At 40.5% G+C, this 23502-nt stretch overlaps 2 long non-coding RNA genes across 2 annotated transcripts in view; one reads left to right on the forward strand and one right to left on the reverse strand.

The window, feature by feature from the left end:
- LOC103669339 lies at window positions 1-20141 on the forward strand. The gene is made up of 3 exons (XR_005834097.1): window positions 1-117; window positions 9656-9772; window positions 19963-20141. It is a non-coding gene; the product is annotated as an uncharacterized LOC103669339 (long non-coding RNA).
- The window catches only part of LOC121102055, a 23661-nt gene continuing 18228 nt past the window's right edge, over window positions 18070-23502 (reverse strand). Inside the window, exon 2 of the long non-coding RNA XR_005834098.1 lies at window positions 18070-18350. This is a non-coding gene — a long non-coding RNA (uncharacterized LOC121102055). The remainder of the gene's footprint in view (window positions 18351-23502) is intronic.

Raw genomic sequence — 23502 nt, forward strand, 5'->3', positions numbered from 1 at the left:
CCTCTCAATGATTTTTGCTTTTGGAAGCAAAGCATCACCTCCGGCTTTCAAGGAAATATTTTCTCTCTGATCAACCTGAAGATATTTGTCCATGGTACTTCCCTCAACAACACTGAGGTACTGAGTTTCTGTTTGGTGTTGAATTTTATCAGAAAGCTGGGGTGCCATGAATTTCAATATTGTCTATTTCTAAGTAGCTTTAAGTACCTTTAAAAATAAAACTGCTGGAAGGACTGCTTGGTGGCTTTCTCTGCCATGTTCAGCATTTTTTGGTTTTGTTTGCCTTTTCACCACATTATAGATATCTTTTATGATCCAATAATTCCTCTATTAGGTATTTACCCAGGGAAAATGAAATAAATAAATAAGTAAATAAATCCCCCACACTTTCCTTATCCATATATATGTATATGTGTAAATATATATATGTGTGTGTAAATATATATATATATGTATATATATATATATGAAATGGAACATTATACAGCTGTATATATATGTATATGACAGAACATTACACAGCTATAACAAAAGTTGAGGTCGTGCCATTTGAGAAAACATGGATGGACCTGCAAGGTATTATGCTAAGCGAAAAAGTCAGACTGAAAAGGACAAATACTATAGGATTCCACTCATAAAAAGAATCTAAAAATATGAATAAACCAGTGGGGTTGCCAGTGGGGAGTTGGGCAAAATCAGTGAAAGGGAGAGGGAGATACAGATCTCCAGTTATGGAATTAGTAGGTCATGGGAATAAAAAGCAGAGTATAAGCAATACAGTTAGTAGTATTGTAATAGTGATGCGATGGGACAGATGGTAGCTATATTTCTGGTGAACATAGCATAATGAATAAACTTGTCAAATTACTAAGTTGTACACCTGAAACTAATGTAACATTTTGTGCTGACTATACTCAAAAAAAGAAAAATCTTGGACCTGATAAATTTCATCTCTCCCAGTAGTAGCTATAATTTCTGTATCTTAGCCATAAGTTTTCTTTTATTCCAGAACTCTGAACCAATTTAGGGAAAATTTTTATTGGACTTTTTCTCCTCTCTGATCTCTTAGCTTTGTTTTCTTTTTTCCCCCCATTTTTGTTACAAAAGGAAAAAAATCCTCATGAGACATGTTGCCATTTTGAAGTTTAGGTATGTATGTATATACTATTTTTGTGTGTGTATTGGAAGCACATTTAGAAATATTCTCTGTAAGTTACACTTAAACATTTTTAGTTGGTAAATGCCAGCAACATTATGGTTTGTTTCATAAGACCGCTCTTTACTTTGAAACCATATCCTCTGTTTCTTCATTTTCTCTAAAAACCACACAGGATGATGAGGAAATAAAGTGAGAAAAGTATGCTGCATTATACATAGAACGAACTATGCTAAATATCATTTATTAAATGATATACAGAATTTCATGGTACAAGGCTTAGGATCGTCTGAAATTGACTCCGAGAGTTCATTCTTGGTTACCTGAACCACTGGGCCATTTGGAACCAGGAATACTTTTCAATCAGTGGAAGAAGCCACACCTGAACCCAGTGTTCTATAAGACTACAGCATTATTTTACCCTCTTGCAAGAACTACAACTTTGTATGGTCTCTGCTGTCCTTGGGTGCTGGGCAGCTAGCATTCAGAGTCACTTCCTCTAAATAGATAGCATGCAATCCAGACTGCCTAATATTTAAGTTGTCTGCTTATGTCTTCTTAGAAGGTTGCTATCATGCTTGCCCTATAAGAAAGAAGAGCAACAGTGGGGAGGGATCTTTTTCCTGGAATACTGGACTAAGTGTCCTTCAGATGGCCTGGGCCCCTGCATATTTCTTCATGGGAAAAATTGTAGGATCAAAGGACCTGTGGCTTTTCTTGTTGCTGACTGCTTGAGTTTTCTCAATAAAAGCTACTATTTTAACCCTTACAGTATGATATTGTAAAATTTACCCTGAGCTCTGGTGAACCTCAGGTGGCCATCACAAAAGGACCTATCTTGCACAACACATCAAAGCTTTGCTCTGCATACCTTACTTTGGGCAGTTCATATCTCAGTTTGCATATTTGTAGCCTGGATCAAAGTCACTGGCCATGTTCATATTTTGCCTTGGATAAAATGTCCTCCTGTTTATGTCTGTTAACTCATGCAATTTCTTCTCAGCCATCTACCCCCCGTATTCACATATCTCCTTGCCCAGCTAAGATTCCATCATGTATTGTTCAATAATGCTTCCGCTAGTTCCCTTCCCCTTCGGTCTTCTTTGTGGCATCTGCAATCGTGGATAAACCAACTGCTTTCCCTACATCTGTGCCTGAGCAGCCAAGCACTGCTGGAGAGAGTTACACAACAGGGCATGTTATTTTACAGAAAATTAATTAAAATAACTTCAGACTGTATACCAACCCTGAAATGATTCTCAATGGCTCTCCCATTTTCCATAAGGATTATTTCAAGCCTCCTCAAGAACCTTCTTCCTCTCATCTGCTACGATTATCAGAAGGGGATCTTGGCTTTCATTTCATAGGGATGATAGAAGCCATTAAATGGGAACTCCATCACCTGCCCCATTTCCAGCACACACGACCCTATTCCATTTCCCTTCTGTTACAATATGGGTATAATTATTTCTCTTGAGGCTAAATCCTCCTCTACTGCTTTTATTTTACCTCCTCTCACCTTCTAACTACCTGAAGTTATGGATTATCTTTTCTCTAATCTGAATATTCATAGTCTCTGTTGAAGCTTTTAAAAAGGCTCAAGTTTTTTCCCAACTAGGAGAAAGAGAGAGAGAGAGAAGAAAGAAATCCTCACTTGATTCCTTCATTCCCTTTTAGCTACTGCGCTAGTTCCTCTTTACAGACAAATTTTTGAAAAATTGCCTCGTTGGACTATTTCTATTTCTCTCCCACTAGCAATCTCTAAACCGTCTTCAAGCTAATTTTGTCCTATATTACTCTATCTCCGGATTTCTTGACCTTGGCATTATTGGCATTTTAGGCTGAATCCTTCCTTTATGTGTGTGGTACCATCCTGTACATTTAGGGCGTTACTTAGCAGCACCCCTGTCTTCATTCACTACATGCCAGGAGCAGCCTTCTCCCTCCAGCTGGGACAACCAAAAATGTCTTTAGACATTGCCAAATGACCTCTGTGGGGCAAATTTGCCTCTGGTTAGGAATCATTACTCTATCCCCATGGCTCCTGTTAAGGTTACCGATGACTTTTTTGATGCTCAATTTCATTTTTTATCTGATTTGAAATTGCAGTGGCATCTGAAATTAACCTCTCACTTCTTGAGATATTTTTCTCTCACCTCCAATGACTTAATGTTTTCTTGATTTTCTTTTTACCTCTCAAGTTGCTCTTCCTTTCTTTCTTTCTCTCTCTCTCTCTCTCCCTCTTCCCCTCTTCCTTCATCTCTCTCTTTCTTTAAAACTCCTTCGCAGGTTCGTCCTTTGCCAATTGATAATTAAATGTTGGCCTTCTCTTCTTATTCAGCTCTCTTTCTAGGGAATCTCATCCCCATCCAAGGCTTTAGTTTCCATATTATACTTCTGTTTCCAGCTACAAGGAACTAGCTTCAGTATGGTGAACAGGTCAACCTTCCCACCAACAGCAACAAAAAAAGCTGGATACAATAGTTTATCCAGAGCTTGTGAGCCTTATCTCTGTGTGGTAGCCTTGTCCTTTAGAGGGAAAAAATCTAGTTCTACCTTTTGAAAGGTAAGAAAATTAGTTTTTTTTAAAGATTTTATTTATTTACTTATTTGAGAGAGTGAGAGAGCGAAACAGAGGGAGAGAGAGAAGCAGACTCCCCTCTGAGCAGAGAACCTGACATGGGGCTTGATCCCAGGACTCCAAGATCACCACCTGAGCTGAAGGTAGATGCTTAACTGACTGAGCCACCCAGGTGCCCCAGAACATTAGTTCTTAATGAGAATAATACAGATTAAGATGAAATGCTATTTCTTAAATTGGCCTGGAAGGGCCTCCATAATCTGCCTCCACCCCTGTACCCTCCCTAACGTCATCCTCCATCACCATCCCTTTTGTATTCCTTTTTTTTTTTTTTTAAGATTTTATTTATTTATTTGACAGAAATAGAGACAGCCAGCGAGAGAGGGAGCACAAGCAGGGGGAGTGGGAGAGGAAGAAGCAGGCTCCTAGCTGAGGAGCCTGATATGGGGCTCGATCCCACAACGCCAGGATCACGCCCTGAGCCGAAGGCAGATGCTTAACAAGGCAGCCGCTTAACGACTGCGCCACCCAGGTGCCCCTGCCTTTTGTATTCCTACTCAAGGTAGCTGGCCATGGTTCAGTCCTTTGCTCATGCTCCACCACAGGACTCTTTTGCCTAGAATGCTCTTCTTGCCCACCTCTGCCTACTTAATTCATCCTTCGGGTCTAACCTCAAGCTGACTTCCTCAGGCAGCCTTCCCTGACATTCCTGACCAGCGCCAATCCCCCATTATGGAGGCCTTCAATGGTCCCCGAACATTTCCTTACAGCATGGCACAGGAACAGTTTTCCATTTACTTATGTGGTTAATGAGACGGCAGAATACAGTTGAGTGGTTAAGAGCAGGGATTTTGGAGCCAAGAGTTTGCTCACCTTTAAAATGGGGGTGGTAATAGAACCTACCTGAAAGGGTTGTTGTGAGTGTTGAATGATTAGTGTTATGTACAATGCTTAGAATGGTGCCTGGAAGATAGTAAGCATATGTAAATGTCTGCCGTAGTTTTAAAAAAAATTAACTATCATCCGTCTCTCCCACTATTTTTGCTCATCATTTTTTACTCAGTGCCAGCACAGTTTATGACACATGGCAGGCATGTGGTAACTGCCAGAGTAATGTATAAATTCAAGTGTTTGGAAAAAGAAATGCTGTATAAACGCAAAGCACATTTGTATAGATGAAAAAAATGGAGATTCTGCGTTTTGTTTTTAAAATGATTCTACTACAGTCATTCACTGTTTTCATTTGCACAATCTAAGCAAAGAAGAAAATAGGTGATTTCTTAATTTTAGGAGAGTTTAAATAATATTTTATGCTGGTTGAGTTCATTATAACAAAATCAGTGAAGTCAGAGTCTTCGAGTTAAAATATTATAAATTTGATGGGGCACCTGGGTGGCTCAGTTGGTTAAAAGTCCAACTCTTGATTTCGGCTCAAGTCATGTTCTCAGGCCCCATGTGGGGCTTTGTGATGAGCGTGGAGTTNCTTTCCCTCTCTCTCTCTCAAAAAAAACTAAAAAAAAATATAAATTTGAAATTCATATCCAAATTCAAATTCCTGTATTAAATACATAAGAAGAAGATATAACTTTCCATAACAGACAATGAAAACAGACAGCTTAGTCTTAGAGGTTAAGGTTTACATAACAACGAATTATTTTAGCTTTTAAATGATCACACAAGATTTTCTAAACAAATTTTCACACTCAATTTTTTTGATGACAAGACATTAAATAACTATGAATCTGACAAGAAAACTTGGCTCTATAAGCATGCAAATGAGATTATGTATCTGGCACAGAGGTCACTGGATTCTTTGAATCATTATGAATTATTAGATATTAATAATTTGAGAAATAATCATGCCTCATGAACAATGATAATTCAATGCAAAAAATATAAAGCCATGAAGAGATACTGATAAAGTAGTATATTATATCTGTAATAGTCAACTCAGGCCGCCATAACAAAATACCACAGAGTGGGTGGTTTAAACAACAGACATATATTTCTCACAGTTCTGGAGGCTGGGAAGTCCAAGATCAAAATGCCCACTGATTTTATTCCTGGTGAGAGCTCTTTTCCTGGTTTGTAGGCAGCCACCTCTCATTGTGTCATCATATGGCAGAGAGAGAGAGAGAACTCAGGGCTCTCTTTTTATAAGGGTAGCAGTCCCATCAGATTAGGGCCCTACCTATATGACCTCATTTAACTTTTGTCATGTCCTCACAGGCCTTATCCCTAAATACAGTCACAATGGGGGTTAGGGCTCAGCATATTAATTTTGAGGGGACACAAACATTTAGTCCATAACACCATTCAAAATAAGGAGAGAATATGATTTGGATGAATATGCCAAATACTTTTAGAGGAGGAGGCTTTTAGGATTGACTTCAAAGGTTTGGACTTGTAGAGTTGGAAGGGAAATTATACCATGATCTAAGTATTATATGTGGAAAGCAGAAGGAATATAGGATTTGTGTGGGTTTAGTGAGAATTTGTTTGATTCGTCTCCTAGTATGTGAGAGGGAAATGAATGGAAAGTAGGTGAATTTTAAGTCATTGAAAAATTCAAATGATGAGCTGTGGAGTTTGTACTTTATTTCATGAACAGTAGGAACCCATACTTTTAAAAAGGGGTGATATGATCAGAGTTGTTCTCACAGAATATTAATCTGAGAGAGATTTTAAGGGGCTAAAATTGGTAGCTTAGTACTGGTCTGGTTAGGAGGTCGTATTAATAGTCAAGAAGGAGGTAATGAGAGCCGAATCTATAATTGTGGTATCAGGTAGTCACCCATGAGTCAAACATTGACCCTTCCTCAATAAGCCAGCTTTCTAGTGGGGAAACATACAAATAAACTAATAATTACAATATAATGGGGTAAGTGCTAGGATAAGATTGAATTCACTAGTAATACTTAACAATTCTAAACTTATATATACCTGATTAAAATACTCAATATTTACAAAGCAAAAATGGATAGAACTATAGGGAGAGATTGGCAGATCCTCAATCACAGTGGAATATTTCAACTCGCATCTCAAAATTAATGATAGGCTAAGCAGACAAAATATTAATAAAGATGCAGACATTTTGAATAACACAAGTAACGGTATTGATGTTGGCTCAAATCAGAAAATAGTATAGGCCCAGAGAATAATGTATGCAACAACCAGAGAATATACCTTGATGCTGTTTTTCCTTTCTCCAAATTCTCTTTCGCATCACCATTTTTCTGCTTTTCAAAAGAAAGGAATACCTCTTCTCCAACCCGGATCTCCCATGATGCATCATCTTGGGGCATACACATTTCAGAGGTCCAATATTGGCATTGGAGAATTCTCTTTTAATCATAAACCTTTCATAGGTGATTGTCTTTCCCTGTCTTATATAAATGTCTGTTAAGGGTGAGTCATGACATTAGGAAAGCGGTAATTTGACCTGTGTTGGAATATTCCAAATTCAGTAGTATGGCACAGTGGGAGTGATGACAGTTTTTGTTTAACTGCCTCACCTCTTTCATATTCATATTCTGTCAAATAGTGAGTTACTGCTGAGGGAGTCACATCAGAGTAACACCCTCACTCCTCTGGTGGGTCAGAGAGGCAGGCAGGAAGACCAGGGGTGCTGTAGCCCCCATGCTGTGCCTGTCGCCTTGCCAGTCAAAGGGCTGGAGTCTCCAAGGGCTTCCCCTGGTGAGAAGCACCTCCTGAGTAAGAAACTGGGAGGAAATGATAGATATGACGTCACCAATAATTACCAATAATGATGAAACAGAAAGAAGCTTTTCTTAACTATTAATAATAAAAAGAAAATGTATCGACTATGTTGAAGAAAAGTCTCTGTTATCTTTCTATTCTACCAGAAAAAATGATATAAAAAAGCATGCCATTTGAAGGGGTGATAAAAAGTATCAGCCCAAAACTGTGGAAAAAGTGTTACAGACGTATGTTAAGAATGGTATTTTCTATTCTTCTAGGTCATCTGATGTTTGTGGACTTTATCATCCTTTTAAAATTTATAATTTGTGATTTTATTCTTGTATCACATAAATATTTACTTTTATACCTATTTTTTAAATTAGTAATATTGTATTCTTTTTTTTAAAGAGGTCTGCACCTCAAGTTATATTTGAACAAAACCCGAATCCATCCCCAGACCTGATATCTTTTTTCTATCTTTCTCTTTCTGTCTCTGTTTCTCTCATCATTGCTTTTCATGTTCTTAAAAGCAGGACCTATACTAATATATATGGGATGTAGAGCAAAGTATTCCAAAAATATCACTTAGGATTTAGTGCCCTAAATTTTAGAAAAAGGCTTTATTAAGTTAAGATTAATTCCTCCCTCTCCAATGTTAATATGTTGTTCAAATTATAAGATGCAAAATAAAAACTTACCATATTTTAAGTTTGCAAATAGAACTTCTATTCTCATCTACTTGTGTATAAGAACAAGATTTTTTTAAGTACAAGAGGTATAGATAAAAAAAAATAGGAATAGCTCAATCCTGTCTTATTAAAGTAATATTAACCCATGGATAAATAAACCATGAAACACATTTTAAAATATTAGGTGGTCAACTTAAACATCTGTGAAGGATACACAGCTTTTCACATTACTTTTAAGGGCATACAAGCAAAACCATTTGGAGACAACTGATCTGGACAAATAACTATGCAAGGCTATATAAATCAATCATGCACTCCGTTAAGGGAGCCACCATCTATTTTTAACTGTCCTGTTGGCAGATTTCAGCAGACAGCTGTATCAGAGGGAGCGAGGCTGCCTGACAGTGTGGAAGGACACTGTGTTGGCCCACTTATTTTCAGTGGTGAAAACTTCTTCTCAAATCCTAACATTTAAAAGATGCAATTGAGACGAACATTTTTTATAGTTTAGGGTGAAAATAACCCCCATTAGTGCTATATAATAGACAGCACGGGGATCTATGGGCCTCTACTGACAGCAGTTCTGGTCCAGTTTCCCCAAGGTCCTCCCTCCTTTTACCTGTCCAGGAATCCTGCATGCTTATTATTATCAGTAATTAGGTGCAAGTGACCATGAGGGTGGATTGATCCAGATCACTCTGAAGCTGTGTTGTTGACAAGTCCACACTGGAGGTTGGTTTTCAGCTCAGAATTTCCTTGGATAACTGGGGTTAAATCTCCAGCTTCGGGGTGCCTGGGGGGCTGGAACACCAGCAGGAGCTGACTCTTGAGGCTAGGCAATCTCACTTCCCTCGTGTTATTCTTAGAGAAAGAGGGTCCATGCAAACTGACCATCACCCCAGAACCATTGCTCTTTTCATTTCTTCCCCAACCACTTTCCCAGGGTTCGAATCTATCAGATCTCTCCGGGAGAGCAGGTTCAGTTTGGATTCTAGAACCTGCTACTTCATGGGCTTTCTGTTGGAGTAAGCCTGGTCCCTGATATTAGACTTCAGTAACAAAATCTTTGAAATACACGCAGTCTCATCTCGTGAGTGCACATTTGCCCCCTGGTGGGCTGGATTAGGGCATAGACTGTCTCATGGACTAAATAAATAAATAAATAAATAAATAAATAAATAAATAAATAAATAAAAATCACCATTTTCCCTTTCTTGGCTCTGTTCTGGGCCTCAGCGCTGGTCATTGGTCCTTCCTTTATGCTTTTATGATAACTTAATTTCATAAAACTCATAGAGTTTCTCTGTGACTGGCTTGAATCCATACAACCCAGGTTCCTTATCTCAGGGAAAAGGCAGTAGGTGCAGGTATCCCTTGTTTATCAAAAGTTCATGTTATACCACTTTTCTTTTACAGAAGACCTACATTAGTATCTATTTTTGATAACTGGAAGAAATTCAAAGAGAATTTTTTGCTTTTATGAAAGAAAGCAAAAAATGAAAATAGCGTTTGGTGTTTGTTTTGCAGTGAACCATTATGTAGAGGCAGCGTGCACCCCCAAGCAATGAAAGTGGCCCCACCGACCTTCTTCCCCTGGAACTAAAGTCAGCATCTCAACGTCAAGCTGCCAGAGCTTTGAACTGTGTGAGCATCTGTACTTTATCTCTATTTATTTTGTGCATTCGTTAGCAAGATGTATCCTAAGGTATCAGAAAAGCCTAAGAGAAATTATTTTTGGGTCTGGGAATTTTAAAACATTTTCCACATAAATGAATGGTAATTGCTTCTTTGCTTTATGCCATTCTGGCTTACAAAAGGTTTCATAGGAACGCTCTACTTTTGAATAGCAGAGGAAGCCTGTAGAAGGTCTCAAGTTACTGTAAGCAAAATTTCCCTCCCTATGGGTTTGCTAAGAGGATAGCAAATTCTCACACACCTGTTGTCCAAAGCTGAGGTTGTGTTGGCCCTATAGGTGCACCAGTAAAAGGGGATATTCAATTGACTTTGCAGAGCTAAAGTATGACATGGAATAGAATGTCATCCCTGCCAAAAAAAATTCTAGTTTTGTTGTATTTTCTCTTATTCTGGGATTATAGGGTAGCCAAAATAATAATGCTAATAGTAATAAAACAGAACCACAGCAGAGCACTCTCTTATCCAGATAAAACTGGAGACACTCTGAAGTGGGAATGAAAGGCTTGAGTTCTACCTGTGTATTTGGCCTCTCCCTTTTCTTACCAAAGCCCCCTTCCTCCCCATCATATCCAACTGATGGCAGATTTCTTTTTGAAAATTTGTAGAGTCAGTTTGAAACATATAATGTATTTCTTCCCCCCAAATATGCTTCATCATATTCAACAAGCTTATCCTGAAATAATTCCAGCACCTCACCTGTCACCATTTTGTTCCCAAAGACCTTCCTCCTAGAACCCTCTTTCCCCTGCTCCCTTCAGGACTGATCACTCTCTAGGCTGCTCATGGGGTCATGGTCATGGGGGGGTCATAGGGATCTTCACCTACCTCGTCTTCTAGAGGGTTAAATTCAGTGCGACAGGATTTCAGGTGTAACAAGGTGTTAAGTGAGATCCCCCGCCCCACCTTGTTCCAGAGTTATAAAGTGCAGATGTGAGGAGCAGAGATATTTAGTTCTCCATTTGCCAAAGAGAACCGTCAACTAAGCCTCATACCTGCATTCGAGGGCTTGAAGGAAGACTGGAGAGGTAGAATTTTGTCAGAGACAAAAATCCAGCTGAGATAATGGTACATTTGATTGAGCTAGTGACAGTAGAAGTGAGAAGGGATCAAATTCTGGTTATATTTTGAAGGGAGAGTCAACTGGATTGGATATGAGAGGATTCAAGCATGACTTCACATTTTTAGACTATTGAAAATTGAAATTGAAAGTATGAAGTTGCCATTATATGAAGTGAGGAAAATTATGGATGAAGCAGGTTTGGAGAGGAAAACCAGGAGTTTAGTTTTGGACTTGTTGAATTCGAAATCTATATTCGAAATTCAAGTGGGGATGTCAAAAGGCAGTTGGATATAAGAATCTGGTGTTCAGTGTGGAGATCTGGGGCACTAATATTAACTTGGGAGTCCTGATTTTATAAATGGTGATAAAATCCACGCGATTGGGTGTGAGCTCCACTGAAATGCAGGTAGAAAAGAGAAAAGGTTCATAAAGTCAGGCCTGGGGGCACTCTGACATTGAGAGGTGGGGATTACAAAACCAAAACAAAACAGGAGAAGGGAACTGAGATGAAACGGGCGGGGTAGAGAGTGGAGGAAGAACAGGAGAGCACGGTATGCTGAATGAGAAGCAAAGGAAGGGTTTCTAGGAGGGGAGTGAGGGAGGTACTGCTGATGGGTCCACAAGAATGGAGATATAATTGATGACCCAATGAACCCAGTACATGGGGTTGAGTATCTGATAGGTGGAGGAAGAGAGGAACCAAGGATGCCAGTAAGACAGACCTTTCAAGGAGGTTTGCCTTAAGAAGGAGCAGAGAAAAGATGTGGTAGCTGGAGGAAGAGTGTGCCATTAGGACCCTCTTTTTTGTTTTTACTATCAGAGGAAGAACAGCATGTCTATTTTCCATGAGTGGGACTCAGTGGAGAAGTAAAAACTGATGATGTAGGAGAGAAAAGGGGAATGTATCAGTCTAGGTCGGGGCAAGAAGGAGATGGTGTGCACAAGTTGGATAATTTGAAGTTTTAAAAGGGGTTATTTATTATATAAAATCATGGTCAGAGTATAAGGAAAACAAAGGGATAATGCGATATCCTGGGGTAAGTTACAGATTGGTATTAATACCAATGGGGGGGGGGCGATTTACCAGAATCTGAAAAAGGGAGCTAGGTAGACAGATCTACTTGTGCCATTTGGTGGATGGACAGAGCCAGCTCCTGGAGACAGAACTGAAAAAATAAATGCCCCACTTCCACTTTCCTCCTGCCTATACATCCTAAGTCCTTTCCTGGGCACCCATGTCCTTCTCACTGGACAAAAAAGTCTGGAAACTGGAGGGCAGGGGAGCCTGTTGATTCAGGGCAGACTCTCTGGCAGAGAGTGGGACAGGGGAAGGAGGAAAATGGAGGGGGCAAAGAAAAAGTTCTGCACAGGAAGAATTAGAGAATCGAAATGGAGACCTTGAGTGGGAGAAGAACCTGGTGTACAAGTGGATGGATTAGCCCTAGAGTGGGAACACATGCAGTTCATGCTGAGGACAGGCAAGAAGACAGAGGGCCAGGGTGCAAATGCTGGTAGGTTGTGCGATGTAACGGTGGGAGGTTAGAAAGGTTTTTCTGCTTTGATTCCTCCAACTTTCTCAAGGAGATCATCAAGGTCATCAGCTTGAACATGAGCTCTTTGTATGTGTCTGTGGTATTAAAGAAGCTGGAGAACACTTCTAGTTATGAGTTGTTTGCTAGTTGGGGACTGCTTTTACTTCTGTACTTCTGCGATTTATTTTTCCTGTGCCATGCTCTCCTAAACATACTCTCTTTTCTAGTCACACCTATCTTCTTCCAACTAGTGCCCTCCGGCCGTATGCATTTGCATCCTTTTATCAGAAATAAATGACATCCCTTTGCTTGTCTGTTTTCCTAATTCAAGGCCTGTGTCCTTCAGGAGGCCCTCAATAACCACTCCATCCCACACCGTCACTTCTCTTCAGTGCACCCTACTTTAACCTGTAGTGAATTCCACATACTTCTGGCTTTGTTTTCTAGTTGTTTCCTGTTGTTCTTGGTCTCTCAACTTGATCATAAAATCATCTACGGCAGGAATAATTTCCTTTTTGTCATCCTCCCACGGTGATAAGTACAGACTTGTAGCAATTGCTCATTGAATAGTTGTTATGCCCAGGTCCTACTCAGAACCTGCAGCAAATGTGTGATTTCTACGTTGGCAGTGAGTTTAATATAATATTTGTTTTTTAGCTATATAATCCAAATGAATTTGTGATGACCACTGGAAAGGAAAAAATGTCTTTTTCAGTGGTAATTTTTTTATTTAAATAAGAAATTATAGCTGAATACAAACCAGACGCATTTATTCAACATAGTATAATTATTGCAGGAAAATAGTTTGAGTTTGTTATAATCTTATAAACCAGAGATTCTCAATCCTGGTTGTGTTGATTATATACCTGAAGGTATTAGAAATTGAGCATCTGGAGCCAAACATGGCAAGTTTAAGAGACATTTGACTGAGTATGGATCCTGTCCTGAGTATGGCTTCCCTTCTTGCTAATTCCAGTGCAATTAATCACCAAGTTCTGGTTCTAGGTCTGAAGTGACTCTTAATTCTCTGGGCATCTGACATTTAACCTGTCCCAAACCAAACCTTCGTATTCTCCCTAACACGCCGCACTCTCTTCTCATCTTCTTACACCTTGAAATAATTCAGGATTCTGTCTCCCATCTGCACACTCAATCCATCCAATTCTGTCAGCTGAACCTTCAAAATACATTGTCATTCAGGCATCGTTTGTCCCGCTATCATGCTACTCCCGCCCTCTAGATAAATATGAATCGTGGATTTCATATTTATTATATATAACAGAATATGTCTTAGAACAATCATTTAAAACCATGAATTGTGTTGTTTCCCTGCTCACACGCCTCCATTGGCTTCCATCACACCCAGAATAAAATCCATGACCCGGTTCTCCCTCTGACCTCACTGCCCGCCACTTTTCCCCTTTCTCATTGCACTCCAATTTTCCTTGAAAATACCAAGAATTCTCTCGCTGCTTTCTCACCCTGGAGTAAGCTTTTCTCCATATTTCTGTGGGCTCACCTTTTCAGTTAACTCAGATCTTTGCTCACATTAACTCCTCAAACGATTGCAAGTGATTGTGGTTTGTGTGGGCATACAGTTGGCAGAGGATAATATTAGCATTTATCATTCCTCCAGGATTAGCTAACTATTTGTCATCTCTGTGACTGTTCAGGTTTCATAAGGCACTTTCACCTTTCTACCTCTTTGGCTGTTCTTTTGACACAAAGAAATGTTCTATTACCTGGGAAAACCCCCCTAAAGATAGGCATTTTCACTTTTGCAAAACTGAACTGCCCTGTGGGATACCCCAATCTCAAACAACTCTCAACATTGCCAGATATCAACCTCTCTGGGTGTGGACTACTAAGATATAGGACAATCAGGATGAGTCTTATTTAGGTTTTTGAATTTATACATAAATTCAGGTAATAAAACTTCTCTAATAATAACACCTTTCTGGAACAACTATAGAGTTACTTCCTGTTTTGTTAATGCCCGATCTAGCTACTCTTACTGGGTAATGCTGTGAATTTCTGTACAGTATGTGTGTAAATATATAAGTATGTTTATGGGCATGTATATATAGCACTAATTCTTTCTCCTTAACATCCCTCATTTGTAGAAGTAATATTCCCCATTGTATTTAATAGTTTTCTTCCCCTGGGATTTCTCAATAGTGTCAGTTCTGAGCTAGATGGGCTTTACATTAGACCAATTATGATACTTTTAATTAATGTTGTGCTGACTCCTTTGGCTGTTAGTACTTGAGAGGAGAAGTCTTTATAAGTATGTATTCCTTCTTCCTGAGACCCTTACCACTGTTCTAGGAATTGTGGGAAGAATGCAGTGAACTGCCTGGGTCCTCCCTCTTCAGGGATAGGGCTGTGTGGATACTGCTTTGAGGGTGGGTGGGTAGAAAGATACTAGTTACCTCCCTCTCCTTCCAGTGATCAGACAGAAAGGAAAACATGGGTTGTCACTGAGGGAGATAAACGTGCTTTTCTGTACTCTCAGTTGCTCATAATACTTCAAATTTCCTGGCGTCTACTGCCACCATGTGGGTATTTACAATTACTGAATTCAAACCTGAGTGTTTCCCTGTTTAAGCCTGGGCCTAAGCTGAAATATACAGAATTTTAAGTTTGTTTTAGTGTCCTTCAGCTTCAGAATGGCTCCTGAATACCTTCCAGCTTCTCTGTACTCTTGGACTCACAACGAGTTTCCATTATTATTTTTCTCTTCCCTTATTGCTGCATTCTGTTAAAGCAGAGCTAAAGTCATACTCTAATGACTTTTAATTTTTGATACTCCAGTTTGAGACAGAGACACCCCAAGATGGTCCCCAGTGATCTCTGTTTCCTGATATTCGTGCCTGTGTATCCCTTTCACCTTGAGTGTGCGTAGGACCCGTGACTAGCTTCTAACCAACAGAATATGGCAGAAGTGATGGGAATGGCCCTTCCACAATGACATTGCATAGCACTGTAACTTCCATATTGCTAGCAGACTCTCTAGATTGCCTTCTGGGCTCTCACGCATGAAGCAAGAAGCCATGTTGGGGGGGGCAGTGAAAAGCAACCAGGGATCCACCGCTGGCTGTCATGGGGCAAGAAATGGAGGCCCCAGTCCAACAGGACATAGACAGTTGAATCCTACCAAGTACCACGTGAACCTGGGAGCAGGTGGCTCTCCAGAGGAGCTTTTGGATGAGAGGCTAGCCCTGGCTGACACCTTGATTGCCGCTTCAGGACAGATTCTGAAGCAGAGGACCAGGTTAAGTTGTGCCCAGATTCTATGAGATAATAAATGTGTACTGTTTTTAGTTACTAAATGTGTGCCCATTTATTAATTAGCAGTAGCTAATTAATACACAGTTCTTTGGTTTTACTTACGTGATTCCCCTCTTTGCAGGATTGCAATATAGTTTTTAGAGACTATTCTTGGAAATAAATGTAATTGACAAACACCATTCTGTGTTAGAATTGTCCATCCTCTCCTACCAAGGCACTGTTACTGAACCAGCTTGTTGTGCCTGGTTCCTCTAGGATAAGTATTCTCTTAGAAGATACCTCAGCTATTCATACAGACAGAGTTCTGTTGGGACTACATATATAATTCCCCAGATAATCTGGGGCAGGCTTAAATCCAGCAGTGGGCATAATTTAGCTGAAAGCTGAGATCACATACCTTGTCAGATAATTTATCCCCTTCCAGATGCATTATACTACTGCAGCTATAGTGATTATGACTGATATTAAACTTAATTCTTAACTTTAAAAAATGCTTCATGTCAGGGCTTAGTCATGACACACTTGACTGAGAGTATGAAAACACTTGAGGGAGAGTGCTAAAAGGCAAGGGTGGGGACAGGGAGTGACTCCCTTTATCACAGACCATCAACTTGATCCTAGAATACAACCAGGACTTTCTTTATAACTACACTGAATTTCATATACGTTATGGGAGAGCCAGTTGTGTTTTGTCAATGGCATGCTTCTTATGAACCAGTCTGATAAGTGTAAAAGAAATTCACCTACAGTGAACTGGTGATTTATTAACCTGAGCTGCTCCTAGTGATCAGCATCACCTTTTCTCGTAAAACATAGAGTTTTGGGGGCACCTGGGTGGCTCAGTCGTTGGGCGTCTGCCTTTGGCTCAGGTCATGAACCCAGTGTTCTGGAATCGAGCCCCGCATTGGGCTCCCTGCTCAGTGGGAAGCCTGCTTCTCCCTCTCCCACTCCCCCTGCTTATGCTCCCTCTCTCGCTGCCTCTCTCACTGTCAAATAAATAAATAAATAAAATCTTTAAAAAACAAAAACAAAACATAGAGTTTTAGAGGGGGTGCCAATCAGGATCTGCAGTTTCTAGAATTTAATTTACTCTTTTTGAAAACCAGAACAGCATTTATTCAGTTCTGGTACAGAGGCTTAAATACATTTAAATTCAAAAAGGGCTCATAAATGATCTTTGTGGCATGATAGAAGTCAGCTTGGTTGTCAGGCATGCTCAGTTTCAACCAAAGGGCAGTGGATGTCAACGAGCCCTCTTGCTCAGCTATAGACACTGACAGTTAAAACTAAAAATAGACAAGACCACTTAACTCATGCTCTAACTGAAACCCATTGTTCTTATTTCTTATGGCACTTTCTTGAGTCATTGATGAAGATGTTTTGCAATGACTGGAACATTCCAATAGCCAAGCCAGAAAAGCCCTGATAGCAAGAGAATGCCTAGAAGACCACATCCCTTTCCCTGCCCATGATCACATGCTGAACACATACCGCCCCTCACCTATGATTGTGTACCTTCTGCCTGCCCTCTTGCATGTACCCTACCCCAACCTCTCCCTATAAAACTCTAACTGTCCATCTTGTGGTGGGGAGGTCAATTGTTAAGCCTTGAGCCTACCACCTGCCCGGGCTGCTAGCACCTGAAATAAATTTCTCCCTTTCTCTTTTCCAAACCCTCATCTCTTGAGTTATTGGCTTCTCTTGCAACAGGTTTATCTGAGTTGGCTTAGCAACAGTGTTGGCAAACCCAGTCAGGAGCTTGCTTTGCATTTGTCCAGCCCCTTCCGGATTTCCTGGAATGGAGCAGTTGGTCAGGGTGGTGCGCCAGGAGTCACACATTGGTTTCCTGAGTCAGCAGTTCTATTGGGGCTACATGTTCTGGGCCTTTTGGAGATTAATACACATACCTTAGAAATGCCTGCCAAGGCCACAACAAGCTTCTCCCAAATTTGTTAGAGATAACATAGTCTTTTCCCTTCCCTATGCGCAAGTGGTGCCACAGGATCTAATGAGGTTGGCTGTTAGGTGCATATAAGCCCTTTGAGGTGTGTGTGAACCCACTGATTTCACTAGAGTGCTCCTCCCCAAGTGTCGCCTTGCTCGTATAATTTGTGGACTAAGGTCTGGACTTGGCAGAGAATAACTATGCAGCTGCCATCCTCCACCGGATTCCCCCCACTGTTAGTTACCCTGAATACAACTGTGTAAACCGATGGAGTGGCATGCTTTGTTTTCCAGTCTCCAAGAGATTTCTCAGTTTGGGGGATACTTTACTGTCTCTCCCCCACCATCTAATTCCCAGGACACCCAATATCAGTATCACCTCTTGGTGTCCAGCCAACAGACATAACCAAGCCAAAGAATTGGAAAAGGAAGAGTCTTACTTGTCACAAGTAAAAGAGAACACTGGGGATAGTTCCCAAGGCAGTGTTTCCTCAAACAACAAAACTGGGAAGTTTTAAGCTAAGGGTGCACACGTATTCATGAAGGGGCTCTCGCAATAGGGAATTAAGCATGGAATTGGGGCAAAAGTCATCTTAAGGTGACAGAGTCCAAGTCTTAGTTGATTGAAGTCATAAGGGCTAGCAAGGGTCAGCATCCTCAATTCTCTGGCTGCAGTTGGTCCAGTATCTGAATTTAAATCCTGCAAAGATAAATCAAGAAATTGTGTCAGGTCAATCTTTACTTTTGAACCAGCTCTGGGAGTTTTACCGCTGATTTATTGTTTCTGACCTGATAGTGGCTGTTCATTCTTGCAATCTTTGTTCCTTTAAAATCATTATCTACTGGGGTCTGTTTTGCAATTTCAACATATCCCAGGAAGTTCTGCAAAAAATGTGTTAGGTCGAGTAGTATTAGTCAGCCACAGATCACAAGATGGCTGGGAGCCTAAGATGACTTTTCTTTCTTTTTTTCTTTCTTTTTAAAGATTTTATTTATTTATTTGAGAGAGAGAGAGCCAGAGAGGGTGCACGAGCAGAGGGGAGAGGCAGAGGGAGAAGCAACGTGGGGCTCGATCCCAGGACTCTAGGATCATGACCTGGGCCGAAGGCAGAAGCTTAGCTGACTGAGTTACCCAGGTGCCCCTAAGATGACATTTCTTATGCCAAGAAAGCTATGTCTCATCTTTCTTTCTCTAAGGACTGTCAGCAAGCCCTCTTCTTCAAGTTTAACCAACAATAGACAAAACCACTTAACTCATGCTCTAACTAAACCCCATTGTTTTTATTGCTTATGGCACTTTCTTGAGGCATTGATAAAGATATTTGGCAATGGCCAGAAAATTCCAATCTCCAGGCCAGAAAAGCCCTGTTAACAGAATGCTTAGAAGAGGTCCCATTCTCTGCTAAACATACACCATCCCCCACCCATGCTCATACACCCTCTGCCAGCTCTCTTGCATGTACCCCACCCCGACCTCCCCCTGTAAAACTCTAGGTGTCCTTCTTGCGGGTAGAGAGATCAGTTGTTAAGCCCTGAAATCGTCGCCTTCCCTGGCTGCCAGCACCTGAAATAATTTCTCCCTTTTTCTTCTCCAAACCCTCATCTCTTGAGTTACTGGCTTCTCTTGCGATGAGTTTATCTGAGTCTGTTCAGCAACAGTGTTGGTGAACTCAGTCAGGAGCTATACTTTCAATTTGTCCAGCCTCCCCGGGGATTCCCCACGATGGAGCAGTTGGTTGTGGCAGTGCGCCAGGGCTCACCCTTTCATTTCCTGAGTTAGCGACTAGGATAGAAAAGCTGTGATAGATCTATTGGTAACAGGACCCCTAACTCTTTCTGCTTACGACAGCACAGTGGAACTTGGGTCAATTTTTAGAGCACTAAGACATAAGTGTGAAGTCAAAATTAGTGGGGAGGGGCAAAGACTGACCTACTGAAGTCCCAGCATGTGCAAATTTATGTGCAGGAGTGGTTGGCCTTAAGGGTTGGAAATTGGAGGAAGTGGATAGATTAATGATTAATTAGCCATTTAATTAATCAATTAATTAAACAACTTTTTGTTCTTGTTGTTTGCTAAGCAGAGGGATCATAAGGTCTAGTAAGATATAGATCTAGCCCACAGTGATTTTATAGTCTCTATGGAAAAAAGATGAACATAATAAGTTAACTGAAGGAATGGAAGGAGGACAGGAAGGAGGTGGTTAGAGGAAAATGAGAGGGGCAGGGGTTTGGAGGTTGGGGAAATGGGTGAAGGGGATGTTGGGGAGAAAAAATTTTTCTCTATCCTTCAAAGTTTTTTTTTACTGGTGTAGGAATTAAATTGACAGGAGGCAGGTTAACAGGAGAAGGCCTGATTCACAACATGAGCTGAAACCAAGAGTTGGACGCCCAACTGTCTGCACCACCCAGGCACCCCTCCTTTGTATTGTCTATTGAGTTTGATTTCAACTTGATGTTGACAAAGAGGAAAATGAGTACCAAAAGAAGGAGAAGAAGAAGGAGGAGGAGGAAGAGGAGGAGGAGGAGGAGAAGAAGAAGAAGAAGAAGAAGAAGAAGAAGAAGAAGAAGGAGAAACAACTTTGGCTAAGAGAAGATATCTGTATTTACAATTAAACTGTTTTTCCAAAACTAAAAATGTGTAAAGATATTCCTGACAGAGCCTAAAATCTGAGGAGAGGCTTTGCTATTAGGTTGAAGCTTTATTTCTGACTAACTGTGAGACTTCAGGCCAATAGTATAACTTTCTGAAACTTTATAACTTTCCTGACCTTTAAAGTAAATGTGTAATGGGGAGAAAGAAAGATAAGAAAAGAAAATGAGGGGAATACAGAAGAAACATGTGGTGGGACAGTCCAGAGACATGAACCTGCTTGAAACATCTGGAGAACTGCAAAGCATTTTCAGAGGTAGGAGCCCAAGGGGCAAGCAGCAGTCATATTCTAAAGGGCTTTGAGTGATATGTGTAGAGGTGGAAAAATAATTTTCCCCTATCCTGTAAGGTTAAGGGCAGGTTGCCCCAAGAAGAGATACTTTGGCATGAAGATTATTTTGAGTTAAAAACCAACCAAACGCAGTAGATTCAGGAAAACTTTGGCTAAGAGGAGATATCTGTATTTACAATTAAACTGTTTTTCCAAAACTAATATGTAACTTTGGCTAAGAGAAGATATCTGTATTTACAATTAAACTGTTTTTCCAAAACTAAAAATGTGTAAAGATATTCCTGACAGAGCCTAAAATCTGAGGAGAGGCTATGCTATTAGGTTGAAGCTTTATTTCTGACTAACTGTGAGACTTCAGGCCAGTAGTATAACTTTCTGAAACTTTATAACTTTCCTGACCTTTAAAGTAAATGTGTAATGGGGAGAAAGAAAGATAAGAAAAGAAAATGAGGGGAATACAGAAGAAACATGTGGTGGGGCAGTCCGGAGACATGAACCTGCTTGAAACATCTGGAGAACTGCAAAGCATTTTCAGAGGTAGGAGCCCGAGGGGCAAGCAGCAGTCATATTCTAAAGGGCTCTGAGTGATATGTGTAGAGGTGGAAAAATAATTTTCTCCTATCCTGTAAGGTTAAGGGCAGGTTGCCCCAAGAAGGGATACTTTGGCATGAAGATAATTTTGAGTTAAAAACCAACCAAACGCAGTAGATTCAGGAAAAGCTTTCTACCTCCCCCTAAACTGCCTAAAAATAGTTTAGATAGAGAATTTGCTCTAGGAAGAGGATTATCACCATAGATAACTTTATTATACTATGAATTAAGTATAGTAGCCAGGGACGAACCTAGCTAGACCTCTTTGATCAAAGTCCTCTATGTCCCATTGTTACTGAGTGGTGCAGCAAACATTTGTTTACCAAATATTTATTCTTTTTCATCTTTTTATGAATTACGTTCCTTCTTTTTGAAGTCCCAGAACCCCTATGCCCTTCTCCATAGTTCAGCATGACATGTGTACCTCATTCTGCCTATTTTTGGAATTCCCATGTCTGTGTGGATTTCTTGTGTGTAAGAAATTAAGTTTGATTTTTCTTAATCTGTTTCATGTCAACTTGATTCTTAGCTAGAAGGACCTTGAAATGGATAGGAAATTCTTGCTCTCCAACAGTTGGTGTAGCTGGTGGCAAGATACTTTAACTTGTTGGACGTCATTCACCCCAGACACTGATGTAGCTGAGAGCTATCTGACAAACAGTTGGCAGAAGGTAAGATTTCTTATTATGTCAGTCTCCCAGAATCTCTCTCTCTGGAATCTGATGGAGAGTGGTAGTGTCCTTTTTCTCTCTTTCTAAATTTAGATTGGCAGGAGAAAATGTTTTTGAAATCAGTTCCTTGGGCTTAGTGATTCTTTGGTTGAAATTGGTAGAGTACTCTCTGGTTTTTGATCCATTTCCTCCCAGGGGTGGTCTTTGTTTTTCTTTGTGTCTTTTATGTCTTATGTCATAAAAAGGACAGAATGCAGGCATAGGGCTATAATCCTGCTGTTGGAGCCAGCTTCACAGACGGGTACATTCACAATTCTCATCAGGCCAGAATCTGTTTAAACAAACTTTGCTGTGGCTTACAGGTTGTTGCTGAGGGACATCGTGGGAGCCAGAACTGCAAAATTGGTGGGGATGGGTTGAACACTTAAAAGCTGCTAGAGCAATTGCTACCTCAAGAAGACTCCCATGTTAGGATAAATTGGTCATGCAATGGGTTAGATTGACACTAGGTCGGTCACCTGCCAAACTCAAGAAAACTTCTTGCAATGAGGGACACTGTGAAACAACACAACTCTGTGACACATCCCTTTGAGGTATGCGTTTGGCTCCAAGAGACGTAAGGCTTAACTAAAGCTGTTAAAGTGCGTATGCTGTTCCTTTGGTCTTGTTCTGTGTCCTAAGAGCTTGACTTTGTGACTAGTGAGAATGATCTCTTTGGTCTCCACCATCTGGAGGGTATACTTACTGGGGTGCACCTTGGTGGCCAGTTGAATAGACTGGGGATCTGCCTTTCTTTCTCTCTCCAGTTGTGCCAACTCACAGGGGTGTTTGCCATGAGAGATTCCAGCCCATAGAAGCCTTTGTTGTCTCAATCTTTGCTGCTTATTAGTGCTGGAAAGTCTCATTCCAGAAATGCCTGCCCAGTGTCACAGGTTAGGGGGTCTGTGACTGGAGGTGTCTCACGAATTCATGGGAGACTGGAGACACTGTTTTCACCACGGCATCCTCACTTGCTGTGCAACAAAGGCTTTTGCTCACTTAGATTAATTTTGGGAGTAAACTTTGGATCCTGGGGGCTACATCATCTCTGCCCTCTCTGGATGCCTCTTGCATCTTTGGTTAAGCCATTAAAAGGCTGATCGGTTTGAGTTGCTATTAATAGATCCTACTCATCAATGACTAGGTGAATGGATCCTTTAAATTGGCTATGTTTTTTAAAAATTATATATTTTATGGAGAGCTTTCAATTGTCTTATTAGTATAATCGCTAGCCTTAGGGACTCCCTTGACAAATTAAAAGAACAACAAAAATCAGACTTAAGATTTAAATATAAATGCCTGCATCCAATGTAAATTCCCCTTCTTAAAATCCAGCCTTATATACCTGTTTTAACTTTTCTTCCCCTACAAGGTTTACAGGGAGCACTCCAGCCTAATCTCTTGTGTTTGAAGAATATAGGTTGTTCATGTAGGGGCTGGAAGCCAGGAAATGAATTTAACAAAAGCATCTGAGACTGGCATTAAGGCTCACTTTGCTCCTGTCTTCCAGGCCTCTGTAATCAGGCTCTGCCAGCGTCAGGCATTCCCATGCAATGTCCTTTGCTGGTGTAGCCTAGATCCCCCACTGTATCTCCTGGACAGTAACTGG

The sequence above is a fragment of the Ursus maritimus genome, unplaced genomic scaffold (assembly GCF_017311325.1).
Source record: "Ursus maritimus isolate PB19 unplaced genomic scaffold, ASM1731132v1 scaffold_12, whole genome shotgun sequence".
Lineage (NCBI taxonomy): Eukaryota > Metazoa > Chordata > Mammalia > Carnivora > Ursidae > Ursus > Ursus maritimus.